The 12,521-nt window shown below is 35.5% G+C and overlaps 1 long non-coding RNA gene across 1 annotated transcript in view; it reads left to right on the forward strand.

Moving 5' to 3' along the window:
- LOC134674007 (uncharacterized) overlaps positions 1–12,521 on the forward strand; it is a 173,046-nt gene that overhangs the window by 82,251 nt on the left and 78,274 nt on the right. The gene's annotated exons all lie outside the window — the stretch shown is intronic.

Consider the following 12,521-nt stretch of genomic DNA (forward strand, 5'->3'; position numbering starts at 1 on the left):
TACTGAAAGATACATCTAGACACGCGGCAGCGTGTCAAGCCAAGTTCAAGCAAAGGAACTGGCTAGCCAGCGCCAAGTGTAATATTACATGAACCACTTGGTGCCACTTTTGACCCTTCTATAACTCAAAACATCTTTAACGTAAACACATAAAACTACGTGTGTTTAATTATATCCATAAGGACATCTAGAAGCCCAAATTTCATGAAGCTAGCTCAAACGGTTATAAAGATATGAAGGTCAAAAAGTCGTAAATTTTAAGACTGACTGACAGACCTATAGTACCTAAACCTAACCTACTTCCAGATGACCTAGAAGGATGAAATTTGGAATCCAGCTCAGTTATTGTGTGAAAGCGTAGGAAAAAATCTAAAAATAAAAAAAAAGTTATAAAATAGGGGGGGTCCCCATACAAAAAAAACAATTTTTATTGTGACTGACATATAAGTACCTAAACCTAACCTACTTCCAGATGACCTAGAAGGATGAAATTTGGAATCCAGCTCGGTTATTGTGTGTAAGCGTAGGAAAAAATCTAAAAACAAAAAAAAAGATAATAAATAGGGGGGGTCCCCATACAAATTTCTTTTTTATTGTGACTGACATATAGTACCTAAACCTAACCTACTTCCAGATGACCTAGAAGGATGAAATTTGGAATCCAGCTCGGTAATTGTGTGTAAGCGTAGGAAAAAATCTAAAAATAAAAAAAAGTTATAAAATAGGGGGGGTCCCCATACAAAAAAACCATTTTTTATTGTGACTGACATATAAGTACGTAAACCTAACCTACTTCCAGATGACCTAGAAGGATGAAATTTGGAATCCAGCTCGGTTATTGTGTGTAAGCGTAGGAAAAAATCTAAAAACAAAAAAAAAGTTAATAAATAGGGGGGTCCCCATACAAATTTCTTTTTTATTGTGACTGACATATAGTACCTAAACTAGTGTCCGACCGAAACATGTTTTTTTGCCGAAACCGAAACCGAAACAGAATGTTCGGCTTTGGCTCTATTTTCGGCCGAAACCGAAACCGAAACCGAAACTTTTGTACACTTGATAAAATCGTTGAAAAATGTCATAAAACCGCTTTTATACACATATTATGGGGCTGTCAACACCGAATGTCCTTGAAATTAATGTTATTTAAGCAGTTTTTTTAAGAAAATTACTAAGACCAAGATGATTCTTCAACGATTTTGATAACACACGCAGTGCAAGTGTTATTTTAAACGTCAAAACTTCTATGAAATTATGACGTATCAATAACATTTGCACTAGTTGCACTGCGTATCAAAATCATTGCAGAATTTTCTTGGTCTAACTCTATTCAGTCACCAGTCAAGCTAACATGTAGATACAGGGTCAACCAAAACACCAACCAAAAACGCGAGCGCAGCGAGCGCGAAATATTTTGTTAACAATATCGCAAGGCCGGGTACCGATCTTCACCTGGGCCTAAAAGCAGCGGCGTAGCGTATGTGTTTGCCGCCCGGGGCCGATCAGAAATTTGCCGCCCCGTTTATGATAAACATTAGTAGTCAGACATGAAAAAGTTCGGTAAAAATGTTAAAATAAAACTTTTTTTTCTTGGCTGGCAATCATTTATTTAGTTATTTAAGCAGGTATTTTAGTATTTAGTATATTACGTTATATTATGATGGTTTGTGTTTATTTAATTTAGTTTTAATAAATAAATCAACTTGCCTAAACAATTATATTTCAGAAATAAAACCGTGTACATAAATGACATAACATATTATAGGTCAGGAAATGAATGCTCAAAAAACGTTGATGTTAGGAACACAATTTTTGACTCCGTAACTTTGTTTTGGACTAGTTAGGAGGTGAATATATCAAAAGTCCCCGGCTGTAGCCCCGGTGCTGTTTATCAAGATAAAATTATATCATTTATATCAAGATAAAATTATAGGATAGGATATCAAGATAAAATTAAAATCCCTAAATAAACTTTCAAGAGCGGGTATCTCAAAAACTATTCAAGATATCGAAAAACTTGACTGGATAAAACTTGTAACTAATTTTATTAGCTTTCGGTTTGTCTTAGTAGTCATGTCGCTAAGACGCAAAGTTTCCAAGATATCAATGGAAAACCGAAAAATTCGACCTTCTTTCCCCTCTCTACCCCCAGCATCGGGGCTACGGCCGGGGACTCTTGATATGTTCACCTCCTAACTAGTCCAAACAAAGTTACGGAGTCAAAAATTGTGTTCCTTGCATTTCCCTCTATACCTTCTTATTGCTTGGCCTATCTGTTATTAAAAATAACAGATTTTTTATTATTATTTTTTATTTTAACAATAATTTTATTATTTTTTCAAGTTCAAGCAAAGAACCGAAACATGATCTTCGACGTCATTGGGAGTTTCAGAAAAAGTGTACCCAATTAGCGTGAGTTGTTAAGAAAAGTTAATCACTGTCAGTTTTGTGACGATAATAAAATTAAGCATTATATTTCAATGGAAACTTGGTTTAAACTGTTAGCAATATTATAATATAAAAAAAATGCAAAAAGTTAATCCCATGAAGATTTCATATGGTTAATTGTCGTCATAAAACTGACAGCGATTAACTTTTCTTAACTAGAGTCTTGTTAATGAAAGTTGTTAACGAAACCTGCAAAATTTCAAAATATCTATAATATGTATGTATACGAGTTGATAGACATGTGAAACAAGCTGTATTTTGCTTTCAAAGAGTTCCATTTTTATATGTTATATATATTTTTAATACAGTTCCAGTAAGTGGCCCATTCCGGATACATAAGTAGCAGCCCTCGTATTATAAAAAATTATAAAAATTATGCAATCCTTGTGATGCCTGCTGTTGATTTTTTTGATATTACCGAGTTTTTGCAGGTTCACCTTTCATTAGCCAAACTCTACTCTCGCTAATTGGGGATACTATTTTCTGAAAACTCCTCATTACACCTTTCAACATAAGTTCATAGTGTTAACTGCTGCTCTGGCTTCTTTATTTGTTATCAAGCTGACAGTAAATTAAATACTGACCGATAGTGAATAAAAATAACGAACACAGCTGTGTTACTTAGAAAGTTTAATAAATGTGTCCATTCCTTGCACGTGCAACTTGTGCAAGGCACAAACAATAGATAGAAGACCCGAACATTTTTTTGGATTTTATTGCTATGAGTTCGCGAGATTCCAAGTAAGACGTCATTATAAATTTTGCTAATTACGATTTACGGAGTCTGCTCTTTGAAATTCGTGTATAAATAAGTAACTACTGTCAGTACCTCGCAGGGAATTAACATTTTGTTCGAGTTACGGAGTCGAAATAATTCTATGTTTACCGCGTTTTTCTATTTAAGTATTTTAAGTATGAGAAAAAACGTCAATGACTGAGAATTACGACTTAAAGAGGTTCGCATTATCGAGATCACACTGTATTTCCAAAATAAAACGGATACACATTATGTACCTACTAATTACTCGGTAGCTCGGCACCTAATTCTAAGGTAGATATTGTAGTTTACGCACATACGCCTAAAACTTTCAAACTAGGAATATATGTACATAATTACATTTAAATTACTCAACATTTAAATACAATAAAAATAAGTAGGTAGGTACTTACCTTTCGACAATAATTCAATAACAATTCGCAAATCGAATCTATTATTTGTTTCCGTAAATATTGCACTTTGCACTAGTTGCACTGTTCTCAAACTCGAAACAAATGACGAACTTTGTTTGTTGTCATCCCTGTCATCTGTGACATAAGTTCGAGAAATAAAAAAACCCACACATTCCAAAATAAGGTTTAAAGTTATAAAAATAAGGAGTAATATTGTATAGTTAGTATAGTAAAACAGTCCCTTTTAGACCGTTTTTTCCGTTCCCTTTCGTCCGTTCGTGTGTAAGCTCGGCGGGCGCTCGGGACGCCGCGCTCCGGCCCGCAGCAATATCGATATCCGCACCGCCGTCTCGCGACGTTCGCGCCATCGGTTTTTGAAAAACGTGATTTCTTAATTTTTTTATTTTTTAAATGCCGTGTTTGCCGCCCCCGCTTATGTGCCGCCCGGGGCTATGGCCCCCCTAGCCCCCCCCACGCTACGCCTCTGCCTAAAAGTCCGAAGTGCCCCAGTGAGGCGAACTTTCATGCGAAGTCAAAGCCGTGCTTCAGGCTTCAGGATAAGTAGTTGAGCACAGACTCCAACCAATGTCCATTGTATTAAAAAGCGAGACCGCAGTTTCGTCGACGTTCGACGAAGCAAAAGTTTTTCGGAACTTATTTACCTACGAAATATCATTTGATATTTACTATTTTGCTTTTCGGTGAAGGAAAAACATCGTGAGGAAGCCGGACTAGTCCCGATAAGGCCTAGTTAACACTCTGGGTTTGAAGGTCAGTCTGATGGCAGTCGCTTTCGTAAAAACTAGTGCCTACACCAATGTTTGGGATTAGTTGTCTATTGGACCCCAGGCTCCCATTCCCATTGCCAGGGCACGGCAAAAATTCCGGGATTACGGGAGGAAGATGATGAGTTTTCTTATTATTCTCTTGCCCAGGGCCCAGTAACATGCGACAGTGCTATCTCATTCACTCCGATACAATTAGACAGTGTGCGCGTTATAAGTATTGACAGCCTCTTAAGGTTGCGTCGGCCGTCCAGTGGCGCCCGCATTAGTGGAATTGTGTTTTATAGTAAACCAATTAATTTCTGTATCTATACATGAATCTATGTAGATAATAGATATTAATATTGTTGTCCTACTTATTCCCCAACTTTTGGTCTTTGTCCGAAGTACCATTTCGTAAGTTTCGGTCCGGCCGAAAGGTTCGGCCGTTTTTTGGCCGAAACCGAAACTACAGCCGAAACATGTTTTTTTGGCCGAAACTGGCCGAAACCGAACCTTCGGTCGGACACTAACCTAAACCTAACCTACTTCCAGATGACCTAGAAGGATGAAATTTGGAATCCAGCTCGGTAATTGTGTGTAAGCGTAGGAAAAAATCTAAAAATAAAAAAAGAAAGAAATAGGGGGGTCCCCATACAAAAAACCTGTAATACGCGCTAAACAACCGGCCAACGGTGTGTCGTTGGCGGCGCGCGGCACCACATAATTAATACAAAGAACAGAAGTAAAAAACATGCAGCGGAAACACAAGAAAAAACATAAAAATCTCAATACCTGCCTAGTTTTCTTTACAAAAAGTATTGATATCCCATCAAAAACATAAATGTAAAAAAAGAGAGCCAAGTTCAATACAAAAATTATGCTTGGCTGTGGGGTTCGCCGCAAAAAGAATGGAGATCTAAATGAGTGCCAAGTTCTATGCAAAATCCAAATATGTATTTATAGGAACAAAATAACATTATAAACAAGTATTAAACTCTATTTCTTTGCTTTATTGGATACCTATAACAATTGCTGTTATTTAAAAAAAATGTGAGATCTTAAAGTGGGTTAGATCCCACCAAAAACATAAATGTAAAAAAGGAGAGCCAAGTTCAATACAAAAATTATGCTTGGCTGTGGGGCTCGCCGCAAAAAGAATGGAGATCTAAATGAGTTCCACTGCCAAGTTCTATGCAAAATCCAAATACTTATGTATTTATAGGAACAAAATAACATTATAAACAAGTATTAAACTCTATTTCTTTGCTTTATTGGATACCTATAACAATTGCTGTTATTTAAAAAAATGTGAGATCTTAAAGTAGGTTAGATTTGACTTAGCCAGTTTCATTATATCAATCATTTTATATATATTGTAATTCTGATAAAACCTGGCCAAGCCAAATCTAACCTACTTTAAGATCACACATTTTTTTAAATAACAGCAATTGTTATAGGTATCCAATAAAGCAAAGAAATAGAGTTTAATACTTGTTTATAATGTTATTTTGTTCCTATAAATACATATTTGGATTTTGCATAGAACTTGGCAGTGGAACTCATTTAGATCTCCATTCTTTTTGCGGCGAGCCCCACAGCCAAGCATAATTTTTGTATTGAACTTGGCTCTCCTTTTTTACATTTATGTTTTTGGTGGGATATCAATACTTTTTGTAAAGAAAACTAGGCAGGTATTGAGATTTAATGTTTTTTCTTGTGTTTCCGCTGTATGGTTTTTACTTCTGTTCTTTGTATAATTATGTGGTGCCGCGCACCGCCGACGACACACCGTTGGCCGGTTGTTTAGAGCGTATTACAAGTTTTTTGTATGGGGACACCACTTATTTTTTGACTAACTAAACTTTATTTTAATATAGCAAATATAATAATACATATATTGGGGTAGTTTCAAATATCTGCTTGTAACGGTTCCAACGCTACAATAAAAAAATATTTTTTTGTATGGGGACCCCCCCCTATTTTTTAACTTTTTTTATTTTTAGATTTTTTCCTACGCTTACACACAATAACCGAGCTGGATTCCAAATTTCATCCTTCTAGGTCATCTGGAAGTAGGTTAGGTTTAGGTACTTATATGTCAGTCCCAATAAAAAATGGTTTTTTTGTATGGGGACCCCCCCTATTTTTAAACTTTATTTTATTTTTAGATTTTTTCCTATGGTTACACACAATAACCGAGCTGGATTCTAAATTTCATCCTTCTAGGTCATCTGGAAGTAGGTTAGGTTTAGGTACTTATATGTCAGTCCCAATAAAAAGTGTTTTTTTTGTATGGGGACCCCCCCTATTTTTTAACTTTATTTTATTTTTAGATTTTTTCCTACGGTTACACACAATAACCAAGCTGGATTCCAAATTTCATCCTTCTAGGTCATCTGGAAGTAGGTTAGGTTTAGGTACTATAAGTCATAAGTCAGTCTTAAAATTTACGACTTTTTGACCTTCATACCTTTATAACCGTTTGAGCTAGCTTCATGAAATTTGGGCTTCTAGATATCCTTATGGATATAATTAAACACACGTAGTTTTATGTGTTTACGTCAAAGATGTTTTGAGTTATAGAAGGGTCAAAAGTGGCACCAAGTGGTTCGTGTAATATTACACTTGGCGCTGGCTAGCCAGGCCGCGTAGCCAAGATGCCGATCGCTTACGCTCCGTAGCGATCGAAACGCAACTGTCACTGTCGCACCAATATGGAAGAGTGATAGAGAGACATAATGCTTTTCGTTGTCGAAGCGATAGCGATTGTAACCTTGGCTAGGCCGGCTGTTCCTTTGCTTGAACTTGGCTTGACACGCTGCCGCGTGTCTAGATTTGGCTTGGCCAGTTTTTATCAGAATTACAAAATATATATGTTGAATAACTTTATAAAATGACTGATGTAATGAAAACTGGCCAAGTCAAATCTAACCTGCTTTAAGATCTCGCATTTTTTTTAAATAACAGCAATTGTTATAGGTATCCAATAAAGCAAAGAAATAGAGTTTAATACTTGTTTATAATGTTATTTTGTTCCTATAAATACATATTTGGATTTTGCATAGAACTTGGCACTCATTTAGATCTCCATTCTTTTTGCGGCGAACCCCACAGCCAAGCATAATTTTTGTATTGAACTTGGCTCTCTTTTTTTACATTTATGTTTTTGATGGGTAAGACTATCCCGTTCTGTCAGTTACCCCCACCACTCATGCCAGATCCAGGTATATCCTAGATTCATGGGGGAGACACTCCTCCTTTCGGGCAAACTCGGCTCCGTTCGGCTCAGCATTGCTCCGAGCAATTATTAGGGTTGGCACCACTCGACGTCCCTTTACGTGCACGACCACAGATAAGATAATCACTTGATTTTTGACAACCATAAATAGCCGGAAGGGATAGTGCCATGCATTAGAAGGGGACAGCATGTTTCGTCCCTGAATCGCTGTCAAACTTCGGTTTTGTAGGAAGCGTCCTTTCTGTACGGTAGTACTATTATTTATTCTGTGCCACTACATATACTTCGTTTTTTTTAGCATTAGAAATAAGGTAAACAATCTAGATGTGTCTTTTTAGTGAAAAACACGTTTATAAAATAAGTCACGGCAAATATGTAACAATTATGAATCTAATACGATCATTTATATTCTTCTGCTTTCATAAGTAATAGTTACTGATTTTTAAAAAGCGTATTTCAATTAAAAGACATGTCAAGATCGCTTACCTTCTTGCAAGTTCTTTCTAATGCTAAAAACCGGGCAAGTGCGAGTCGGACTCGCGCACGAAGTGTTCCGTACCATAATGCAAAAAAAAAAACAAAAAAAGCAAAAAGAAAACGGTCACCCATCCAAGTACTGACCCCTCCCGACGTTGCTTAACTTTGGTCAAAAATCACGTTTGTTGTATCCCATACAAATCCCCCATTTAAATCTTTATTTTATTCTGTTTTTAGTATTTGTTGTTATAGCGGCAACAGAAATACATCATCTGTGAAAATTTCAACTGTCTAGCTATCACGGTTCGTGAGATATAGCCTGGTGACAGACGGACGGACGGACGGACGGACAGCGAAGTCTTAGTAATAGGGTCCCGTTTTACCCTTTGGGTACGGAACCCTAAAAACGAACTATAGTAAGTGGCCACTGTTAACAGTAGGACTCCTTTTGGCCTGAGTTACACTTGTAAGTTTTACTTACGTAAGTAGGGACAAAGCTATTTGTTAGAATGAGATAACGATATTCATCTCTCATTCTGTAGTATAGCCGTGTCCCTACTTACGTAAAAACTTACAAGTGTAACTCAGGCCTTTGGCTTGTTTCTTTCTGCCTCACTATGGAGTGGCCAATTAATTACTATATTGTGGCCAGAAACTTTATCAGTCACCCTAGTAGGGTTGAATGAGTATTGCGTCAGTGTGACGAACTAGAAATTACTGAAATTAGATTATTATATTAAAACAACAATACAAATTAATTCATTTATTGAAAGTAAATGGGAAATAAACATTTTATTACAATTAATTAGGTTCTAAGATTAATGTTAACTCAATCTTTCTCATTAATTGAAAATAATAATAAAAGAAAAACATTATTTTGTCCAAAACTAGTGTGCTCATTTAGGTATTAAACTATATCTGTGACGTTCCACGGCAAAAGGTACCTTATGGCGGCTGGCACTTACGTCGCATAGCGCCGCAATAATATTGGAGCGGCGTTAATAAAAGCGTAAGTGCCAACCGCCATAAGGTACTTTTACCCGTGTGACGTCACATATGTAGATCATTTATATGTCAGGATGTTTATAGTTTTATTTTCTTTTTAGGTAACATCTAAATGAACATACGTATTTTCATATTAGAAGTACAAAAAAATACATAAACATGAAATAATAATAATATATCTTCTCTTTCACCAATATGATGGCGCAAAACTAGTAAACCATAATAAACGCCACGCGTATAACATTTGCAAAATACACCTTATTTCGTAGTACATAAATACACCTTATTTCGTAGTACATAGGATGGTTTTCCATTGTAATTACAACTATTGTGATTATTGGCGGTGAGACCAGTAGCCTTACCACGAGCTTGACGACATATTCGCTAACGCCTGCGTAGCTTACTTTCTATGCATCTCGCTCGTACTGGCATATTAGTGTGAGCGAGATGTATAGAATGTAAGTTTACGCAGACGTTAGCGAATATGTCAGTGTAAAACTGGTGGTAGACGTACTGATAACCACGTTAAATTGGAGTGCAACGGGGTAATTTTATGCTACTAATATTTACATATAACTTTTTCTAAACTGAAAATCATAATAGATTCCAAAAAAAAAGTAAGACAGTGTTGCCACTTATTACTAGCGCGTCTTGTATTTATGTAAAAATAAGTAAATAAAAGTACTTTATTAAATCGTAGGAGTAAAATTAACAATAAATAAATTATCTTAGCGTGTTTATTTATAAAAAGAAATTTACTATTTTACAAACAAATTATTGCAGTGGCAACATTGTCTTACTTTTTTTGGAATCTACATATTTACTACTCGGAGTTTATACAGATATAACATGTATAAATTGTTTTATGACTGGATTGTGTACCGCTATCCTAAATATGAGCAATTCTTAACAATGAAGTTTACCTCTTATGTAACTTGTGTGACCCCGACGACGTGGTGCATTGCGGTAATTTCGAAAATCGTAAATATATACTAAATTAAAAGCACTATGTACACGTGCAACGTTTACCAATACATCCTAAGGTGTAAGTAGGTATATATTGCCAAAGTGCGAAAATTTATGAAAAATATGTGTATCACTTTTTTTTATGTTTATGTCTAATTGCGAGTTTAATTTCCGAAATTATCCCGTTTTCAAAGTTACCGGAATTCACTCTACGTACTATGCATGTTTATCTTGTAATCCACTGCGGCGTATGCTACGCACACATGCGAGCAATGTGAGCGGATACTAAAATGCACAAAAAATATAAAATTATAACGAACTCACTAAAAAAGTGTACGGTGGCTGATATACATGGTGTGTTTGACCATGGGGCTTTAAATACAGAGCTTGATTTTACTCGCTAAACTAAGCTACTTTTACTATGGGACCAACCCTCAAATCGGGGAAATATTTTTGGCTTTTCCATAAAAAACGTCGACATCTGATCTGATCAGCCAAAATGTATGAAAAAGTAAAATAAAATCTGGATTTCAGGGTTGGTGCCATAGTAAAAGTAGCTCAGTTTAGCGGGTAGAATTGAGCCCTGGATTTAAAGCCCCATGGTCAGACACACCCTGTAGATATTGGCCACTCCTAACAAGTCAGAAATAAACAAGCCAATTGAAGCCTTATTATTAGGAGTGGCTAATTACTATCATGGGGCCGAGCGGGCCGTATGCTTGTTTACCACCGATGTGGTATAAAAAAATGGACAAGTGTAGTAGATTCGGGAACAATAAGGAAATTTTTAACGTCTAGACAATATACACGCCTATATACAGCTTAAGATTTTATTATCCAAATCACTATAAAAGTGTTACTTTTCTTTAAACAAGATAAGTAATGTTTTGTTATGTGAATACATATTTTCATACGTCTGCTATCGAAATGATAATATGTGACGTTCCACGACAAAAGGTACCTTATGGCGGCTGGCGCTTACGTCGCATAGCGCCGCAATATTATTGGAGCGGCGTTAATAATAGCGTAAGCGCCATCCGCCATAAGGTACCTTTAGCCGTGGGACGTCACATATTTCATATAAAATCAAATTTGTTTAGAACGATATTCGTAAAGTCAAAGCATCTAGTAAAGTCAACGAATGTTTTCTAACGCTTTTTTTTCCCCAATTCTGTTGGAGGCCAAATACATTTTTACATTATATTCATTTATAATTTTATAGTATAAAAAATCGTTAAAAACATTTACATGCATGCAGCATGCATTTACATGCTTTATGAAATTATAAGCACAATCATTCTATGTAAGTTAAAAAAATATCGGTCACAGGATAAGTTTTAAATGCAAATGTTGTAAAAAAATGTGTTTATTATTTATAAGCACTACAAAGTTTAATATTAATTAAGAAGATAATTTTGACTTCTACAGTAACAATAATTAATAATAATTGAGTTACATATCAATATCACAAATTCCATATTTTCTAAAATACATTATTTGGTGAAAAGATGCAAATCATAATATAAACACTAAGTCATTATAATTCATAGATTGATATGGTTAGATTATAGGTTAGTATGCTTTAATAGTTATACCAAAGAGAATAGAGTGTATAGAGACGGATTGTCAAAGTAAATTATGTAAGCCACTGTAAATTTACTGCCATTTTTCGACAGAATATAAAACTGTTAGAACGCTATTTTACTTTGATCCTTATTCTTTCACTGATATGTGTTAACTTATTAAATATTAACGCCATCTATTCGATGGATGGATCGGTGCAATGTTTTCGAGCGTTGGCGCCATAACCTACTCTCGAGTAGATGGCGTTAATATAAATATTTAACAAGTTAACACATATCAGTGAAAGAATAATGATCAAAGTCAAATGGCGTTCTAACAGTTTTAATCGTCTGCCGAAAGATGGCAGTAAATGTACTGTAGCTACATAATCTACCATGACAGTACCTCTCTATTTCAAATTCTCTTTGGTTATACAGTTGCACATATGGGCATGTAAATAAGTTTCTGTCGCTTTTAGAAACTGTCAACTATTCGATATTCAAAATAACGTTTCATTTAATTTGATGTCCATATATGCAACATGGTACAGTCTGCATCAAAAGTAGACGAACAGACTAAGCGTCAATAGTATCTACCCTTCTCTAACGACATAAAAACAGATATGGTTATATTGGTTATATATATATGAGATATATACTTTAAACCTGAACTCCAGAGATATATCTCTTATATGGAATATTAGTATTACGGAAAACTCTGCATAGGGAGCGCCACTGGCACATGTAAACAAACCGCCACGATGCATCAATGTCATATTTATTCGTAACAAATAATCTGTGAGAACATGTTAAAAACTGTTTTATATACAGATTGGCTAAAAAAATTGCTGCATTTCCGTTGCCAAGAGGTTTTGGGATTATATTGAG

This window comes from Cydia fagiglandana, chromosome 19, assembly GCF_963556715.1.
Source record: "Cydia fagiglandana chromosome 19, ilCydFagi1.1, whole genome shotgun sequence".
NCBI classification, from domain to species: Eukaryota; Metazoa; Arthropoda; class Insecta; order Lepidoptera; family Tortricidae; genus Cydia; species Cydia fagiglandana.